This window comes from Odocoileus virginianus, unplaced genomic scaffold (assembly GCF_023699985.2).
Source record: "Odocoileus virginianus isolate 20LAN1187 ecotype Illinois unplaced genomic scaffold, Ovbor_1.2 Unplaced_Contig_168, whole genome shotgun sequence".
In the NCBI taxonomy this organism is placed as follows: Eukaryota; Metazoa; Chordata; class Mammalia; order Artiodactyla; family Cervidae; genus Odocoileus; species Odocoileus virginianus.
This window is the reverse complement of record NW_027224485.1, coordinates 1-21,345: the sequence shown is the minus strand read 5'-3', so window position 1 is coordinate 21,345 and position 21,345 is coordinate 1. Positions and strand designations below refer to the sequence as shown.

The 21,345-nt window shown below is 40.7% G+C and overlaps 1 long non-coding RNA gene across 1 annotated transcript; it reads right to left on the bottom strand.

Moving 5' to 3' along the window:
* Positions 1-6,773: 6,773 nt before the first annotated feature.
* LOC139034273 (uncharacterized) lies at positions 6,774-10,832 on the bottom strand. The gene is made up of 2 exons (XR_011486679.1): positions 10,749-10,832; positions 6,774-7,192 (listed from the first exon to the last, which is right to left on the bottom strand). It is a non-coding gene; the product is annotated as an uncharacterized lncRNA (long non-coding RNA).
* Positions 10,833-21,345: the final 10,513 nt, after the last annotated feature.

Genomic DNA, 21,345 nt, shown 5'->3' with positions numbered 1-21,345 from the left:
CTTCCATTGTTTCCCCATCTATTTGCCATGAACTGATGGGACTGGATGCCATGACTTTAGGTTTCTGAATGTTGAGTTTTAAGGCAACTTTTTCACTCTTCTCTTACAGTTTCATCAAGAGGCTCTATAGTTCTTTTTCACTTTCTTCTTGCTGAAGCTGAAACTCCAATACTTCGGCCACCTGATGCAAAGAAAGGATTCATTGGAAAAGACCCTGATGCTGGGCACGATTGAAGGCAGGATGAGATGGTTGGATGGCATCACCAAGTCGATGGACATGAGCTTGAGGAAGCTCTGGGAGTTGGTGATGGACAGGGAAGCCTGGCGTGCTGCAGTCCATGGGTCACAAAGAGTGGGACACGACTGAGCGACTGGACTGAACTGGGGCAAAATGAGGACTACCGCCCAGGAGGGAGAACTTCAGAGAGCTCTGAGGGACTGCTCCAAAGTGGCAGTGGGGGAAGGTCAATATATAAGGTTTTGGTGAAGGGCGAGTTCAATGCCATTAAGCACTCATTTCCCAAAAGGTTTCTTGCTAATCATGAGGATCTGATATAACCATGAAAAGATTTAGTGCTCCTCTAGCCATGAGGAGATGCAAGGATTGAGATCATAAAATATGTTCCTCAGTCCAGTTCAGTCGCTCAGTCGTGTCTGACTCTTTGCGACCCCATGAATCGCAGCACACCAGACCTCCCTGTCCATCACAAACCCCTGGAGTTTACTCAAACTCAGGCCCATCGAGTCAGTGACGCCATCGAGCCATCTCATCCTCTGTCGTCCCCTTCTCCTCCTGCCCCCAATCCCTCCCAGCACCAGGGCCTTTTCCAATAGAATCAACTCTTCACATGAGGTGGCCAAAGTATTGGAATTTCATCTTCAACATCAGTCCTTCCAATGAACACCCAGGACTGATCTTCAGGATGGACTGGTTGGATCTCCGTGCAGTCCAAGGGACTCTCAAGAGTCTCCTCCAACACCACAGTTCAAAACCATCAATTTTTGGGAACTCAGCTTTGTTCACAGTCCAACTCTCACAGCCATACATGACCACTGGAAAAACTATAGCGTTGATGAGACGGACCTTTATTGGCAAAGTAATGTCTCTGCTTTATAATATGATATCTAAGTTGGTCATAACTTTCCTTCCAAAGAGTAAGTGTCTTTTACTTTCATGGCTGCAATCACCATCTGCAGTGATTTTGGAGTCCAAAAAAATAAAGTCTGACACTATTTCCACTGTTTCCCCATCTATTTCCCATGAGCTGATGGGACCAGATTCCATGATCTTAGTTTTCTGAATGGTGAGCTTTAAGCCAACTTTTTCAATTTCATTAAGAGGCTTTTTAATTCCTCTTCACTTGCTGCCATAAGGGTGGTGTCATTTGCATATCTGAGGTTATTGATATTTCTCCTGGCAATCTTGATTCCAGTTTGTGCTTCCTCCTGCCCAGCATTTCTCATGATGTACTCTTCATATAATTTAAATAAGCAGGGTGACAATATACAGCCTTGACGTACTCCTTTTCCTATTTGGAAGGAGTCTATTCTTCCATGTCCAGCCCTAAGTGTTGCTTCCTGACCTGCATATAGGTTTCTCAAGAGGCATGTCAGGTGGTCTGGTATTCCCATCTCTTTCAAAATTATCTACAGTTTATTGTGATCCACACAGTCAAAGGATTTGGCATAGTCAATAAAGCAGAAATACATGTTTTTCTGGAACTCTCTTGCTTTTTCAATCATCCAGCGGGTTTGGCAATTTGATCTCTTGTTCGTCTGCCTTTTCTAAAAGCAGCTTGAACATCTGGAAGTTCACCGTTCATGTATTGCTGAAGCCTGGCTTGGAGAATTTTGAGCATTACTTTGCTAGCGTGTGAGATGAGTGCAGTTGTGTGGTAGTTTGAACCTTCTTTGGCATTGCCTTTCTTTGCAATTGGAATGAAAACTGACCTTTCCAGTCCTGTGGCCACTGCTGAGTTTTCCAAATTTGCTGGCATACTGAGTGCAGCACTTTCACGGCATCATCTTTCAGGATTTGAAATAGCTCAACTGGATTGCCATCAGCTCCACTAGCTTTGTTCGTAGTGATGCTTTCTAAGGCTCACTTGACTTCACATTCCAGGATATCTGGCTCTAGGTGAGTGATCACACCATCGTGATTATCTGGGTCATGAAGATCTTTCTTTGTACAGTTCTCCTGTGTATTCTTGCCACCTCTTCTTCATATCTTCTGCTTCTGTTAGGTCCACACCATTTCTGTCCTTTATCGAGCCCATCTTTGCATGGAATGTTCCCTTGGTATCTCTCATTTTATGGAAGAGATCTCTAGTCTTTCCCATTCTGTTGTCTTCCTCTATTTCTTTGCATTGATTGCTGAAGAAGGCTTTCTTATCTCTCCTTGCTCTTCTTTGGAATACTGCATTCAGATGCTTATATCTTTTCTTTTCTCCTTTGCTTTTCGCTTCTCTTCTTTTCACAGCTATTTGTAAGACCTCCTCAGACAGCCATTTTGCTTTTTTGCATTTCTTTTCCATGGGGATGGTCTTGATCCCTGTCTCCTGTACAATGTCACGAACCTCCATCCATAGTTCATCAGGCACTCTTGTCTATCAGATCTAGTCCCTTAGATCTATTTCTCACTTCCACTGTATAACCATAAGGGATTTGATTTAGCTCATACCTGAATGGTCTACTGGTTTTCCGTACTTTCTTCAATTTATGTCTGAATTTGGCAATAAGGAGTTCATGATCTGAGCCACAGCCAGCTCCTGGTCTTGTTTTTGCTGACTGTATAGAGCGTCTCCATCTTTGACTGCAAAGAATATAATCAATCTGATTTCGGTGTTGACCATCTGATGATGTCCATGTGTAGAATCTTCTCTTGTGTTGTTGGAAGAGGGTGTTTGCTATAACCACTGCATTCTCTTGGCAAAACTCTACTAGCCTTTGCCATGTTTCATTCCATACCCCAAGGCCAAATTTGCCTGTTACTCCAGGTGTTTCTTGACTTCCTTCTTTTGCATTCCAGTCCCCTATAATGAAAAGGACATCTTTCTTGGGTGTTAGTTCTAAAAGGCCTTGCAGGTCTTCATAGAACCATTCAACTTCAGCTTCTTCAGCATTACTAGTTGGGGCACAGACTTGGATTACTGTGATATTGAGTGGTTTGCCTTGGAAACGAACAGAGATCATTCTGTCGTTTTTGAGATTGCATCCAAGTACTGCATTTCAGACTCTTGTTGACCATGATGGCTACTCCATTTCTTCTAAGGGATTCCTGCCCACAGTAGTAGATATAATGGTCATCTGAGTTAAATTCACCGTTTCCAGTCCATGTTAGTTCGCTGACTCCTAGAACGTCAACGTTCACTCTTGCCATCTCCTGGGTGACCACTTCCAGTTTGCCTTGATTCATGGACTTAACATTTCAGGTTCCTATGCAATATTGCTCTTTACAGCATCGAACCTTGCTTCGATCACCAGTCCATTCCACAACTGGGTGTTGTTTTTGCTTTGGCTCCATCCCTTCATTCCTTCTGGAGTTATTTCTCCTCTAATCTCCAGTAGCATATTGGGCACCTACCGACCTGGGGAGTTCCTCTTTCAGTATCCTATCATTTTGCTTTTCATACTGTTCCCCTGTTTAGTATCCTACTAATTCACTTAAATAGAAAGCGTTAGCATTACAGAGGACAGGATCTCCTAGTTATCTTTTTATTTCTGAAACTTTTCTGAAAAATTCTGGACCACTGAGTGTGTGTATCTTTCTGTTTTTTTTTTTTTTTTTTTTAATCATCTTGCTGAAGTTTGTTCTCTGCTCCATTTTCGGAGTTATATAACATTTTCTCATATCTTTAAAGGTAATGTTAAGAAAATTAGAAGAAGCATATTCATTTTATAATATCATATGACTTAACTGAATATTTTAAATATTCAGTACAATATATTCAGTGTGCATGCACCGGGACCAATGACTTTTCTTTTTATTTTAGAGATTTTTTTTTTTTTTAATGGATCGTTTCTTTTCACAGCACCACTGAGAATAAGGTGCAGAGTTTTCCCTTATAGCTCATGCTCCCCCACATGGAGAGCATCTCTACTTATCTTTCCCTACTAGAGGAGACATTCGTCACCACCACTGAATGTACCAGCATTTAAGGGGGCCTCTGAAGTGGAACCCGGGGTTCAGCAAAACCGCTGATCACAAGAAAGGTGGTCATCTACTGCAGGTGTTCGGAGGACTGGCTGGTGTGAGTTTAACACATGCAGGCTGCCTGCTCCACACACACAGGCTGAGGCAGCAACAGCAAGGAGCAGTTCAGGTAAGCTCTCAACAGTACTCTGCATGAGCCTTCTTATGAGAACTCTGACAATGTCCAAGTAGTTACAAAATGGGAGTGGTGGTACAACAGAGATATGGTGGAAAATATATGAAAGTATTAAAGGTTTAAAGCCAGTAAGGAACTAATTTCTACAGATACCAGCTCTCTGTGCTACCAGATAGTTTGTTATAATCTCTTCTCTATAACTTTAAATAAGGTGGGAGAGGTTAATGTTGGTGGTGGGTTAACATTTCATTGATCACAATCAACCAAAATACTAAATACCATTCATTTTGATTAACTGTGTGTGCTTAGTCGCTCAGTTGTGTCTGAGTCTTTGCGACCCCATGGACTGTAGCCTGCCAGGCTCCTCTGTCCATGGGGATTCTCCAGGCAAAAATACTGGAGTGAGGTTGCCATTTCCTTCTCCAGGGGATCTTCCCAACCCAGGAATCGAACCCAGGTTTCACACACTGTGGGTGGATTCTTTCCTGTCTGAACCACCATGGAAGCCCATACATGTATTAATTTCACACATATTTGACATTTTACAATTTCACAATTTCACATTATAACCTTTTACAATCCACTGTGTGATCCGTAATTAAAATACAGACTACAAGCATAGAGAAAAACTTTATATTCTGATATAATAATATGTAAATTGTGATTTCCATGGTTTACACAAGAGGATAGCAAACATTTAGGAAACATGGCCATACACTAATTACAGGCCGTTTCTAGGAAGGGTTTCCCATACATTTCTCTTTTATCACAGAAGATGTATTTCAAGATTGTCAACTAATATTCATGACTTGTGTTGATGTTATGATGATACAACAATATTTTAGTGAACTGTCATTGTGTTATCTTCACAAATTAAGTGATATAACTATTGAAAATTTAGAACCAACCTCTGTTGTACTTTAATACATGCAAAGAGTCCATGACCACTTACATCATGGTGACCTCTAGGGATATTTGACATCAAAGACGAACACCTGCATTTAGATGTTCATTGTACATTTTACATTCCGGTTCCATTTTGAAATGGAGAGTAGACAGAAATGGTTGCAATGCAATATAGAAGGGCTTCTCTTATCTCTAAAGTACAAACCATAGAAAAAATATCTACATTTGCATACACACTAAAAATGAAGCACAGTATGGATTTCACAGTTGAGTTACATTCATTCTCAAATAATCTCAAATCATGTCATTATAAACAGGATACATTGCTAATAATTGCAACTTTCTAAGCATCAACCCTTCATCTTGTGACCCCTACGAACATATTCACTTTCTATCTGTTGTAATTATGCATTACTCTCCATAGTAATTCTCCTTCAGAGAAACTTCAGAAAAAGGGATTGATGAAATCCTTACTAGTTTTCAGTCTCTGATATGTATTTAGATTTGTGTTTTGATGAAATACGTGTGCACATAGTTGTTACATTATTTCCATATGTTTCTTGTATAGACTCTCATGCTTTCTGCTGGATGTTTAGGGCAAACCTCTTCCATCACTTGTTTCATTACTAGGGCTTCTCTCCAGTGTGTGCTCTCAGGTGTTGAGTGAGATCACTGCTCTGACTAAACGCTTTGCCACATTGCTTACATTTGTAAGGTTTCTCTCCAGTATGAATTAGCTGATGTTTAGAAAAAATTGAGCTCTGGCTAAGGCTTTGCCACATTCTTTGCATTTGCATGGTTTCTCCCCATTATGAATTCCCTGATGTTGGGAAAGACCTGAGCTATTGGTAAAGGCTTTGCCACATTCAGTACATGTCTAAGGTTTCTCCCAAGTATGAGTTCGCTGATGTTTAATAAGATTTGAGCAACAGATAAAGGCTTTGTCACATTCTGTACATTTGTAAGGTGTATCTCCCATATGAATTCACTGATGTGAGTAAAACTTGACATCTGGTGAAAGGTTTTGCTGCAATCCTTACCTTTATAAGTTTTCTCTCCAGTATGAATTTGCTGATGTTAAGTAAGATTTGAGTTCTGATAAAAGGCTTTGCCACACTTTGTACATTTATAAGGTTTCTCCCCAGTATGAATTTGCTGATGTTGATTAAGATTTGAGCAATAGATAAACACTTTGCCACATTCCTTACATTTATAAGTTTAAAGATTTCTGGCCAGTATGGATTCACTCATGGTGACTAAGATGTGAACTCTTACTAAAGGCTTTGCCAACTATTGTACATTTGACAGGTTTCCGATCTGTATGAATTATCCAATCTCTACTTAGATTGGATGAGTGAGTAAAGACTTTTATACATTTCTTACACTTGTTTTCTTTTTGTGGATTCTGAATAGTCTGCTGTTGAATAAGTTCTGAAGACTGATTAGAAACTTTACCATATTCACCACAATTATAAGTCTTCTCTCCAATAGGAGTATCTTTATAGAAAGACCTGATACTTGACAAATGGAACATCATAGTTACTCAGAAATGTGCACAGTTTTATTAGGACTCTCAAGAAATGAAACAGCAACCAGATTCATGCAGGTTGTCACAAGCCAAGAAGAGCATTTTAGTTCTCACTGTGAAAGAGAAAGTAATCACCAGACAAGATTTCATCATGGTTTAACAGGAAGAAGGCAGCAGGTGATAGCCATCTATGACAGAAACAGAAATAAATCCAGACTTCTCCAAAATCGTTTCCAATGAAGCAGATCTTCCGAAAACACAGGACGAAGAATGACTTCCTCGCTGATGCTTGGACCTCTCACCTGAGCCATCGGCTCCATCCATTGACACGTACCTGGGTACATGGCCATTGTCTCCATTCTCCTTATACTCCTGGGATCCTTCATTTGCTCCAGAAAAGTGACCAGGTCCACCTTAGAGACCACAAGACCTGTTCATCAGAGAATGGAATATTTGTTTTGCTAGAGATTCATCACTTTCCAATCTAATATGTATCCAGGTGAGAAGAGAATGCATGGTAGAATGCTAAGACAGCCTAGAAAAAGATTTCCCCAAATACTTTATTGAAAGCACCTACACAACACTAACTAATACAAAAAAATCAGATCCTGACATTCTGGTCACATACTACAAGGCAAAAGTAAGTAGTGGAAATTTGATTTGAAGAGGAGGGTGACACCATTTTATATCACAGAACTTATAGAATTAGCACTAACCTAGAAGTGGCAGATTACATCAAGGAAGAAAAAAATTTAAATCATCATGAAGTCTTGTTTCTAAATTCACAACTTCCCATTTTCCCATACAAAGCAGGGATCTGAAACACTATTAAAAGAAGCAGAAGACTCCAAGAGACATTCTAGAAATGCAGGAACCAAAACCCTGAGAGCAGATAAGAGATTCTGGAAGGAAGCTATCCTCAACCAAAGTGGCCAGGTTCCTATAGTTCTCTAACATCATGTCCCCGTACACTTCCCATCTTGACTGAGGTCCAGGCAACCCACTCCTCTTGAGTGAAATCTATGGTCACATCCTGGAACATCAGCTGTCCTGGAAATACAGAGTACAGATGACATGTGTCCATGAGAAGACTTCCTAATGTGCCCCAAGATGACAAAAGCAAGCTCACAGAACTGGTTTCAATATAGGAGAAATATTTTCTACCGAATTCCTAACCCAAGAAATGACGAGATGTGACCCAAAAACCATTTCAGAAACTATTCTGATCTGGAAGAGAAATGATAAAATAATCAGAACAACATTGGCATTTTTTTTTTTTTTTTTTGGACACACCGCCTGGCTTGTGGGATCTTATTTCCCTGACCAGGGAATGAACCTGGGACCCCGCAGTGAAAGCACCAAGTCCTAACCACTAGGCCACCTAGGAATTCCCAGCATATTTATTTTTGAGTGTTGTATTTGTATGACACAGGATGAATTGTCTATCAAGGAAACAGGTAATATTTTTAAAAAGCACACTCTGATCCAAGAGTTCTTGAGTGGGACAAATGTGCCATTTATTTTAACAAGCTTATTTCTCTCTTAGAATTTTTAACAAGCTTCTTTAAACTAGTAATGTTGAAAATTCTGCTCCATGAATGACCGTTTTGAACAGTAATGAAGTATGATAAGTACTTATAATAAGTACTTGTAATAATAAGTAATGTAAGCATTCATACTGACTTTTGAATTTCAAGTGTTTTACAAATTTTACAGTTCTAATAAGATAGCATCCTCAGTAGCAACAATCATTTTAACTATGTACTATATACTATATATCTTTCTGATAGCTTTTATAGAGTCTTGGATGTGCAACAGAAACAATTTAAAATCAATAATGTTGTTGTTCCACCTTTCTGCAAATATATAGCAAACATTCCTTAAACAGCTTAAATTTATTTCACTTCATGTACTCTAAACTTTAATAATAATACACAGACAAATACACAGGGACAACTCTGCAGAAAGTTCACAGAAGTTTTTCTAATTGTGAAAAATATAAAAAACAAGAAAAAGAATCGATCAAATCATTTGAACATTTTCATGTATACGTATACTAAAATGGAACTATTTACTCATTTCTCTAAAAGGAAACAATCTAAGGACATGGAAAATACGTAAGAACAATTTTCAAAGGCTGGAGTAAGTAAAAATATTCATGAAATGATGATGTCTTTTATATATACCCTAGGTTTCTGCCTGAACACACACATGCACACATAAAGACACTTAAGGGAGAAGCAATCTTCCATAAGTAACAGATCTTTTGGAAGAAACATTTTTAATCTACCTTTTTTTTTACACTCGTGTATTTTTGCATTTATGGTAGAAAAAATAATTCTAAATTGTGCATGAATGTGTGCTAAGTCACATCAAACATGTTCAACTCTTTTTGACCCCAAGGGCTGTAGCCATGCAGACTTCTCTGCCCATGGGATTTCCCAGGCAAAAATACTGGAGAGGGTTGCCATTTCCTTCCCTAGGGGACCTTCCCAACCCAGGGATCAAACCCAGGTCTCCTGCAACAGTAGGTGGATTCTTTACCACTGAGTCACCTGAGTTCACTGAAAACAATTTTTCCTCTTTAGTAACAGTAATTAAAAACACAATATGAGAAACATTCTACATTTTATTAGCAAATATACCATGACACCGATTTAGAACACAATTCAAGAACTATGTGAAGAAACTGTAAATCTTTACTGAAGCACATAAAGTCTGAAAATCACAAGTTTTACCTGGAAGATGTAGTTATATAAAGACTTCAGTGACTGCAAATTCAGAACAATTCAAACTCAAAGCAAACATGGATATTTCAAATATAAGTCTCAGCTGTATCTGGGGAGCCAACAAAAACACCTAAATAAAGGGAACCTGCCAAATTACAGATGAAGCTATCACTGTATAAACTAGTTGAAATTTCAAAAGAAATGAAGCAAAATACCTTCAAGGTAGCCAAAGAAGCCCACCTAAAGAGAGACTTAGACATTATTTTGAAAAATAAAATAGAAGGCTTAAACACAACATAATATTTTGTAATCACGCAACAGGTGAGGTATTCCAAGGTAACATCAAAAATAAAAGGGGGAAAAAAAAATCAAATGGCAGAAATGAAACATTAAGGTTTGAACGTTGTGTAATAAAGAATTTAAGGACTTGCCTGATGCTTCAGTCGGTAGAAATCTGCCTGTCAGTGCAGGGGACACGGGTTCCATCCCTGGTCAGGGAAGACCCCACAAGCCTCGGAGCAACTAAGCTAGTGTGCCACAACTGCTGAAGCCCACACCCTCCAGAGCCTGCCAGGGATTAATACAACGACTGAACCCGTGCCTTAGAGCCAGAGCTCCACAACAAGATAGTGGCCCCTCCTAATCACAACAGAGAAAGCCCAAGACCATCAGCAAAATCCCAGCATAGCCAAAACTAAATAAATACTAAAGGTTAAAAAGAATCTCGAAGGGTTTGGTCCCCAGGGTCTGGAAGTTTTTAAACTACTCTTGGAATTTAAGTTTTCTCACTCTTGGAATTTCCTTAGCGACTGCAGTGGCTTTATTACTCTCCGTAGGCCCTGATAATTCATGCTAACAAGATGACTTACGGTGGGCCCCTAGTTTAATAATGGGATGACTCAGGTTGTGAGGCTGGGCATTTCACAAAGACCAACGAAGTGACTAGAGGTCTGGGGCTTTGAGCCAAGTGGGCTTATTAGTCCAACCTCTAAGGAGGGGAGAATGCTGGAGATGTTATAAACCACAGCTATGTGGCTAAACCCCAATAAAAACTCGGGACTTAAAAGCTTGAGTGAGCTTCTTTGGCTGACAATAGTGTTTCCTGTCACACTGATGTGCCAGGAGGGCAATGGATCCCTTGGGATGATGACTATGGTTAAGTCCAAACAAACCCATTCAGAAGTTAAGGAGCTTATCAAGTCCAAAGAAACAGCATTTCAGGAAAGAGAGGCAAGAACAAACACATATGCCTCTTACCTGGGAACGAGTCATTTCTGACTCTTGCTTTCCTTCTCCTCTGGTCTTCCTTCTCAGGTAAGATCAGTCTTGGGAAGTGACCCAGAAAACAGGCCTGTTCAGTGCTTAGAAAAACACAGCGAGCTCCCTGTAACGCAGCCCCACACAGAGGGAGGATCTCAACAGGTACAAATCACAATCCTCTACGGCCACTGACACAGCAGGGATTCTGGAACACAGAATCAAACGAGGTGTTTTTAGTTTCATTCTTTTCTTCAGAACTCGCGGCCCCTCCTGTGAAAACCACATTATCTACGCTGACCCTCCCCTTCACACTATAGGCGAGGCCCTGACCAACCTGCATACAGAATAGAGCCTCGTTCAACTCTTCATGGATCAGAGACGGAAGGGTTGAGCAATGCAGGACTTTTAAGCAGCGGCGTCTACAAGTTAGAAGGTAGAACTGCCAGAGAACGATATGGATCCGAGAACGATACTACTAGAAATGTGATGTGGGCCCCAGGGATCTGGCAGCTAAGATAAGGGACTTCAGAACTTCTCTCAGAGCGATGCTGGGACACACCAGTGGCAGGAAGTTGGGGACAGTAGTTTGAACCTCCACCAGTTCAGTTCAATCACTCAGTCGTGTCCCACACTTTGTGACCCATGGACCGCAGCACGTAAGGCTTCCCTGTCCATCACCAACTCCGGGAGCTAACTCAAACTCATGTCCATCCAGTCGGTGATGCCATCCAACCATCTCCTCCTCGGTCTTTCCCTCCTCCTCCTGCCTTCAATCTTCCCCAGCATCAGGGGCTCTTCAAATGAGAGTTTTTTGCGTCAGGTGGCCAAAGTATTGAAGTTTCGGCTTCAGCATCAGTCCTTCCAATGAATATTCAGGACTGATTTCTTTTAGGATTGACTGGCTATATCTCCTTGTAGTCCAAGGGAATCTCAAGAGTCTTCTTTAACGTCCAAAGACACCCCGGAAACCCGTGTGGAGGACAACAGGCTGAGCGACTACGAAATCCGGGTTTTAAACAAACATAGCAAACTCACTGGAACTCTTCCATCACTAGTCTACATTCACTTCCGGGTCTGCAGGCTACTGCGCCCGTGCAGGCAGAGGAAGCGGTACAGAGGGAGGTGATTGGGCTACACCAGGGCCAACGAGCTGGGAAATAAGGGCAGTGGGTGGGACGAGGCCTGAAGCGCAATTGCGTAGGGGCGGGATCAGTGGGGGCGGATCCTATCTCCACCCCCCCAGCCCCTGTCCATTTTGGGATCTGTTGATCCTTCTGTTGGGAGAAATATGCCTGAGAAATATCAATAACCTCAGATATGCAGATGACACCACCCTTACGGCAGAAAATGAAGATAAACTAAAAAGCCTCTTGATGAAAGTGAAAGAGGACAGTGAAAATGTTGGCTTAAAGCTTAACATTCAGAAAATCGAGATCATGGCATCTGGTCCCATCACTTCATGGGAAATATATGGGGAGACAGTGTAAACACTGTCAGAATTAAATTTTTTGGGCTCCAAAATCACTGCAGATGGTGACTGCAGCTATGAAATGAAAAGATGCATACTCCATGGAAGGAAAGTTATGACCAACCTAGATAGCATGGTAAAAAGCAGAGACATCACTTTGCCAAGCAAAGGTCCGTCTGGTCAAGAGGGTTATGGTTTTTCCAGTGGTCATGTATGGATGTGAGAGTTGGACTGTGACAAAAACTGAGCACCGAAAAATTGATGCTTTTGAACTATGGTGTTGGAGAAGATTCCTGAGAGTCCCTTGGACTGCAAGGAGCTCCAACCAGTCCATTCTAAAAGAGATCAGTCCTGGGTGTTCATTGGAAGGACTGATGCTGAAGCTGAAACTCCAGTACTTTGGCCACCTCATGTGAAGAGTTGACTCATTGGAAAAGACCTTGATGCTGGGAGGGATCGGGGCAGGAAGAGAAGGGGACGACAGAGGATGAGATGACTGGATGGCATCACCGATTTGATGGGCATGATTTTGAGTAAACTCTGGGAGTCAGTGATGGACAGGGAGGCCTGGTGTGCTGTGATTCATGGGTTCCCAAAGGGTCGGACACGGCTGGGCAACTGAACTGAACTGAACTGATCCTTCTGTCCAACGGTGCTTCGTTTCTCTGCTTTTTGATGCCTTTAAATCTCTTTGCTTTCCGCTGGAGCAGAGCACTTCCTGCCTGTTTTAAGTTAGTGTTTCACCCAACTTAAGGCAAAAGAGAAGAATTTTGAGAGCCGCCTCTATGGGAAGCCAAGATGCTTTCAGCTAGTTGAATAAAGGCAAAATTCCTCTTGGTGCGAGTGTTTGAAGTTGGGTGCCTTGGAAGTGATGAAAAGTAGAATGTAATCACTCAGATGATCCATTGGGAGGAAGCCTCAGTAATTGGAACCAAAGACAGGGCTTATAAGAGGACAGCTGGCTTTTTCCTTAAGAAATGATTCCAGAAAGAAAGAGCGAGACTGTGGGGAGGAGCCAAGATGGCGGAGGAATAGGACGGGGAGACCACTTTCTCTACAAATTCATCAAAAGAATAACCGAACGCAGAGCAAACTTCACAAAACAACTTCTGATCGCTAGCTGAGGTCATCAGGCGCCCAGAAAAGCAACCCATTGTCTTCGAAAGGAGGTAGGACAAAACATAAAAGATAAAAAGAGAGACAAAAGAGCTAAGGACGGAGATCCGTCCCGGAAGGGAGTCTTGCACTGGCGGGTCTGGGGGAAGTTTTTGAATCTCGGAGGGCAACCTGACTGGGAGGGGAACAATAAATAAAACCCACAGATTACGTGCCTAAAAGCAACTCCCAGCAGAAAAGTACCCCAGACACCCGCATCCACCACCAGCAAGTGGGGGCGGAACGGAGAGGAGCGGGCGGCATTGCTTAGGGTAAGGACCGGGCCTGAGTGCCCTGAGGACAATCAGAGGGAGCTTTTGTGAGTTACCAACTTAAACTGTGGGACAGCAAAAGAGAGAGAGAAAATTAACCGGCCCGAACACACTGCTGGCCGTTCGCAGAACAAAGGGACCGAGCAAGTCCAGAGAAGAGCTCGCAGGCTGCGGACCGGCCCAGCCCCGCCGGAGACTGGAGGCAGGGGGGAGGGGAAAGGGGCAGGCTCGGCCCCAAGGACCGCAGCCCCTACCGCACTGCAAACAGGCCTCCAGTCTCTAATCAAAGACCTCCTGAGATTCTGGATGGTCGACATCCGCCGGGAGGGTCGCGGCGAGACACAGGGCGCAGGCACCCGACCAGCGCGGGCGGGGACTGGGGCTGGGGACGCGGAGGGCAGAAGGCGCGCCGCACCCGGGGAGAGTGCGCCCGTCAAGCTCCTGGCTGCCTGAGCCGCTCTGACGGGGAAGGCACAAAAAGCAGGCGCAGCTTTTTGTTCCGGCTTTTGTGGAACACCCGAGGGCTGGAACCGCGCGCAGCGCAGGGCACGCTCCATATAGAACAGCCGGGAGCCTGAGCAGCGTAGAGGGGAAAGCAGCACCAGCCCCTCCCCGCAGCGCGATGGAACTAGCAACCTGAATAAGAGTCCACCTCCGCCCGCCTGTGTCAGGGCGGAAATTAGGCACTGAAGAGACCGGCAAACAGAAGCCAAACAAAGGGAACCGCTTCAGAAGGGACCGGTGCAACAGATTAAAATCCCTGTAGGTAACACTGACTACACTGGAAGGGGCCTGTAGATATCGAGAAGTGTAAGCTGGAACGAGGAGCTATTTGAAACTGAACCGAACCCACACTGACCGCAACAGCTCCAGAGAAATTCCTAGATATATTTTTACCAAAAAAAAAAAAAATTTTTTTCTTTTTTCTCTCTTTTTCTTTTAAAATTCCCTATTATTCCCCATTACTCCTTAACTTTCATTTTCATAGATTTTTATGATTTTTTTAATTAGGAAAATTTTTTTCTTTTTTTTTCTTTTTTTCCTTTTTCTCTTCTATTTTCTATTTTTCTTTTTCTCTTATTTCCTTTTAAAGTCCTCTATTACTCCTCTACTACTCCTTAATTTTTATTTTCATTACACTATAACCTTACCAAAAAAAAGAAGCCCTATTTTTAAACCAAACTTCATATATATTTCTAAATTTTTTTTGTGTTTTGGTTTTTGTTTTTAATATAGTATTTTAAGATACTATAGATTATAGTATACTATTATTATAGATAGTATACTATAGTATACTATCTCTACTATAGATTTATAATATTTGTTTTTCAGTATATGATAAAAATTGTAGACATTTAAGAATCCAAGATTCAGTTCCCATTTTTATTCAGGAGTGTGTTGATTATTCTCTCCCAATCTTGACTCTCCATTTTCTACCTCAGAACACCTCTATTTCCTCCTTTCCCCTTCTCTTCCCAATCCAATTCTGTGAATCTTTGTGGGTGTCTGGGCTACGGAGACCACTCTGGGAACAGACAACTGTGTAGATCTGTCTCTCTCCTCTTGAGTCCCCCCTTTTCTCCTCCTGCTCATCTCTATCACCCTCCTCTATCTCCTCTTCTTCATGTAACTCTGTGAACCTCTCTGGGTGTCCCTAACAGGGGAGAATCTTTTCGCCATTAACCTAGGAGTTTTATTATCAGTGTTGTATGGTTGAAGAAGTCTTGAGATTACTGGAAGAATAAAACTGAAATCCAGAGGCAGGAGACTTAAGCCCAAAACCTGAGAACACCAGAAAACTCCTGACTACATGGAACTTTAAGTAATAAGAGACCATCCAAAAGCCTCCATACCTACACTGAAACCAACCACCACCCAAGAGCCAATAAGTTTTAGAGCAAGACATACCACGCAAATTCTCCAGCAACGCAGGAACATAGCCCTGAACGTCAACATACAGGCTGCCCAAGGTCACACCTAACACATAGACCCATCTCAAAACTCATTACTGGGCACTCCATTGCACTCCAGAGAGAAGAAATCAAGTTCCACGCACCAGAACACCGACGCAAGCTTCCCTAACCAGGAAACCTTGACAAGCCAATCGTCCAACCCCACCCACTGGGTAAAACCTCCACAATAAAAAGGAACCTCAGACCTCCAGAATACAGAAAGCCCACTCCAGACACAGCAATCTAAACAAGATGAAAAGGCAGAGAAATACTCAACAGGTAAAGGAACATGAAAAATGCCCACCAAGTCAAACAAAAGAGGAGGAGATAGGGAATCTACCTGAAAAAGAATTTAGAATAATGATAATAAAAATGATCCAAATCTTGAAAACAAAATGGAGTTACAGATAAATAGCCTGGAGACAAAGATTGAAAAGATGCAAGAAATGTTTAGTAAAGATGTAGAAGAAATAAAAAAGAGTCAATTAAAAATGAATAATGCAATAAATGAGATCAAAAACACTCTGGAGGGAACCAAGAGTAGAATAACGGAGACAGAAGATAGGATAAGTGAGGTAGAAGATAAAATGGTGGAAATAAATGAAGCAGAGAGGAAAAAAGAAAAAAGAATCAAAAGAAATGAGGACAACCTCAGGGACCTCTGGGACAATGTGAAACACCCCAACATTCAAATCATAGGAGTCCCAGAAGAAGAAGACAAAAAGAAAGGCCATGAGAAAATACTCGAGGAGATAATAGCTGAAAACTTCCCTAAAATGGGGAAGGAAATAGCCACCCAAGTCCAAGAAACCCAGAGAGTCCCAAACAGGATAAACCCAAGACAAAACATCTGAAGACACATATTAATCAAATTAACAAAGATCAAACACAAAGAACAATTATTAAAAGCAGCAAGGGAGAAACAACAAATAACACACAAAGGGATTCCCATAAGGATAACTGATGATCTATCAATAGGGACCCTCCAGGCCAGAAGGGAATGGCAGGACATACTTAAAGAAATGAAAGAGAATAACCTACAACCTAGATTACTGTACCCAGCAAGGATCTCATTCAGATATGAAGGAGAATTCAAAAGCTTTACAGACAAGCAAAAGCTGAGAGAATTCAGCACCACCAAACCAGCTCTTCAACAAATGCTAAAGGATCTTCTCTAGACAGGAAATGCAGAAAGGTTGTATAAACGTGAACCCAAAACAACAAAGTAAATGGCAACAGGACCACACCTATCAATGTAAATTGATACACACCTTAAATGTGTATGGGTTGAACGCCCCAACCAAAAGACAAAGATTGGCTGAATGGATACAAAAACAAGACCCCTATATATGCTGTCTACAAGAAACCCATCTCAAAACAAGAGACACATACAGACTGAAAGTGAAGGGCTGGAAAAAAATATTTCATGCAAACGGAGACCAAAAGAAAGCAGGAGTCGCAATACTCATATCAGATAAAATAGACTTTCAAATAAAGGATGTGAAAAGAGACAAAGAAGGACACTACATAATGATCAAAGGATCAATCCAAGAAGAAGATATAACAATTATAAATATATATGCACCCAACATAGGAGCACTGCAATATGTACGGCAAATGCTAACGAGTATGAAAGAGGAAATTAATAGTAACACAATAATAGTGGGAGACTTTAATACCCCACTCACAACTATGGATAGATCAACTAAACAGAAAATTAACAAGGAAACACAAACCTTAAATGACACAATGGACCAGCTAGACCTAATTGATATCTATAGGACATTTCACCCCAAAACAATCAACTTCACCTTTTTCTCAAGTGCACACGGAACCTTCTCCAGAATAGATCACATCCTGGGCCATAAATCTGGTCTTGGAAAATTCAAAAAAATTGAAATCATTCCAGTCATCTTTTCTGACCACAGTGCAGTAAGATTAGATCTCAATTACAGGAAAAAAATTGTTAAAAATTCAAACATATGGAGGCTAAATAACACGCTTCTGAATAACCAACAAATCATAGAAGAAATCAAAAAAGAAATCAAAATATGCATAGAAATGAAAACACAACAACCCAAAACCTATGGGACACTGTAAAAGCAGTGCTAAGAGGAAGGTTCATAGCATTACAGGCTTACATCAAGAAACAAGAAAAAAAGCCAAATAAATAACCTGACTCTACATCTAAAGCAATTAGAGAAGGAAGAAATGAAGAACCCCATGGTTAGTAGAAGGAAACAAATCTTAAAAATTAGGGCAGAAATAAATGCAAAAGAAACTAAAGAGACAATAGCAAAAATCAACAAAGCTAAAAGCTGGTTTTTTGAAAAAATAAACCAAATTGACAAACCATTAGCAAGACTCATTAAGAAACAAAGAGAGAAGAACCAAATTAACAAAATTAGAAATGAAAATGGAGAGATCACAACAGACAACACTGAAATACAAAGGATCATAAGAGACTACTATCAGCAGCTCTATGCCAATAAAATGGACAACTTGGAAGAAATGGACAAATTCTTAGAAAAATATAACTTTCCAAAACTGAACCAGGAAGAAATAGAAATATCTTAACAGACACATCACAAGCAAGGAAATCAAAACTGTAATCAGAAATCTTCCAGCAAGCAAAAGCCCAGGACCAGATGGCTTCACAGCTGAATTCTACCAAAAATTTAGAGAAGAGCTAACACCTATCTTACTCAAACTCTTCCAGAAAATTGCAGGAGAAGGTGAACTTCCAAACTCATTCTATGAGGCCATCATCACCCTAATTCCAAAACCAGACAAAGATGCCACAAAAAAAGAAAACTACAGGCCAATATCACTGATGAACATAGATGCAAAAATCCTTAACAAAATTCTAGCAAACAGAATCCAACAACATATTAAAAAAATCATACACCATGACCAAGTGGGCTTTATCCCAGGAATGGAAGGATTCTTTAATATCCAAAAATCAATCAATGTAATACACCATATTAACAAATTGAAAGATAAAAACCATATGATTATCTCAATAGATGCAGAGAAAGCCTTGGACAAAATTCAACACTCAGAGCAGAAAAAGAAATAAAAGGAATCCAGATAGGAAAAGAAGAAGTGAAACTCTCACTGTTTGCAGATGACATGATCCTCTACATAGAAAACCCTAAAGACTCTACTAGAAAATTGCTAGAGCTAATCAATGAATATAGTAAAGTGATATAAAATTAACACACAGAAATCTCTTGCATTCCTATACACTAACAATGAAAAAACAGAAAGAGAAATTAAGGAAACAATACCATTCACCATTGCAACAAAAAGAATAAAATACTTAGGAGTATATCTACCTAAAGAAACAAAAGAGCTATACATAGAAAACTATAAAACACTGATGAAAGAAATCAAAGAGGACACAAACAGATGGAGAAACATACCATGTTCATGGATTGGAAGAATCAATATTGTCAAAATGGCTATTCTACACAAAGCAATCTATAGATTCAATGCAAGCCCTATCAAGCTACCAACGGTATTTATCACAGAACTAGAACAAATAATTTCACAATTTGTATGGAAATACAAAAAACCTCGAATAACTAAAGTAATCTTGAGAAAGAAGAATGGAACGGGAGGAATCAACCTGGCTGACTTCAGGCTCTACTACAAACCCAGAGTCATCAAGACAGTATGGTACTGGCACAAAAACAGAAATACACATCAATGGAACAGAATAGAAAGCCCAGAGATAAATCCCATGAACCTATGGACACCTTATCTTCAACAAAGCAGGCAATGATATACAATGGAAAAAAGACAACCTCTTTAACAAGTGGTGCTGGGAAAACTGATCAACCACCTGTAAAAGAATGAAACTAGAACACTTGTTAACACCGTACACAAAAATAAACTCAAAATGGATTAAAGATCTAAATGTAAGACCAGAAACTATCAAACTCCTAGAGGAGAACATAGGCAAAACACTCTCTGACATAAATCACAGCAGGATCCTCTATGACCCACCTCCCAGAATATTGGAAATAAAAGCAAAAATAAACAAACGGGACCTAATGAAACTTAAAAGCTTTTGCACAACAAAGGAAACTATAAGTAAGGTGAAAAGACAGCCCTAACATTGGGAGAAAATAATAGGAAATGAAGCAACAGACAAAGGGTTGATCTCAAAAATATACAAGCAACTCCTCGAGCTCAACTTCAGAAAAATAAATGACCCAATCAAAAAATGGGCCAAAGAACCTAAACAGACATTTCTCCAAAGAAGACATACAGATGCCTAAAAAACACATGAAAAGATGTTCAACATCACTCATTATCAGAAAAATGCAAATCAAAACCACAATGAGGTACCATTACAAGCCAGTCAGGATGGCTGCTATCCAAAAGTCTACAAGCAATAAATGCTGGAGAGGGTGTGGAGAAAAGGGAACCCTCTTACACTGTTGGTGGGAATGCAAACTAGTACAGCCGCTATGGAAAACAGTGTGGAGATTTCTTAAAAAGCTGGAAATAGAACTGCCATATGACCCAGCAATCCCACTTCTGGGCATACACACCGAGGAAACCAGATCTCAAAGAGACACATGCACCCCAATGTTCATCACAGCACTGTTTATAATAGCCAGGACATGGAAGCAACCTAGATGCCCATCAGCAGACGAATGGATAAGGAAGCTGTGGTACATATGCACCATGGAATATTACTCAGCCATTAAAAAGAATTCATTTGAATCAGTTCTAATGAGATGGATGGAACTGGAGCCCATTATACAGAGTGAAGTAAGCCAGAAAGATAAAGACCATTACAAAATACTAAAACATATTTATGGAATTTAGAAAGATGCTAACGATAACCCTGTATGCAAAACAGAAAAAGAGACACAGATGTATAGAACAGACTTTTGGGCTCTGTGGGAGAAGGCGAGGGTGGGATGTTTCAAGAGAACAGCATCAAAACATGTATATCATCTAGGGCGAAACAGATAACCAGCCCAGGTTGGATGCATGAGACAAGTGCTGGGACCTGGTGCACTGGGAAGACCAGAGGGTTCGGGTGGAGAGGGAGGTGGGAGGGGGGATCAGGATGGGGAATACATGTAAATCCATGCCTAATTCATGTGACTGTATGACAAAAACCACTACAATATTGTAAAGTAATTAGCCTCCAACTAATAACAATAAATGAAAAAAAAAAAAAAAGAAGTGGACATGGAAAAACAGACTGGTTCCAAATAGGAAAAGAACTACAATATATGGTCAAGGCTGTATATTGTCACCTTGTTTATTTAACTTATATGCAGAATACATCATGAGAAATGCTGGGCTGGGAGAAGCACAAGCTGGAATCAAGATTTCTGGGAGAAAGAAAACAACCTCAGATATGCAGATGACACCACCCTTATGGCAGAAAGTGAAGAGGATCTAAAAAGCCTCTTGATGAAAGTAAAAGAGGAGAGTGAGAAAGTTGGCTTAAAGCTCAACATTCAGAAAACTAAGATCATGGCTTCTGGTCCCATTACTTCATGGGAAATAGATGGGGAGACAGTGGAAACAGTGTCAGACTTTATTTTTTTGGGCTCCAAAATCACTGGAGATGGTGACTGCAGCCATGAAATTAAAAGATGCTTACTCCTTGGAAGAAAAGTTATGACCAACCTAGACAGTATATTAAAAAGCAGAGACATTACTTTGCCAACAAAGGTCCGTCTGGTCAAGGCTATGGTTTTTCCAGTGGTCATGTA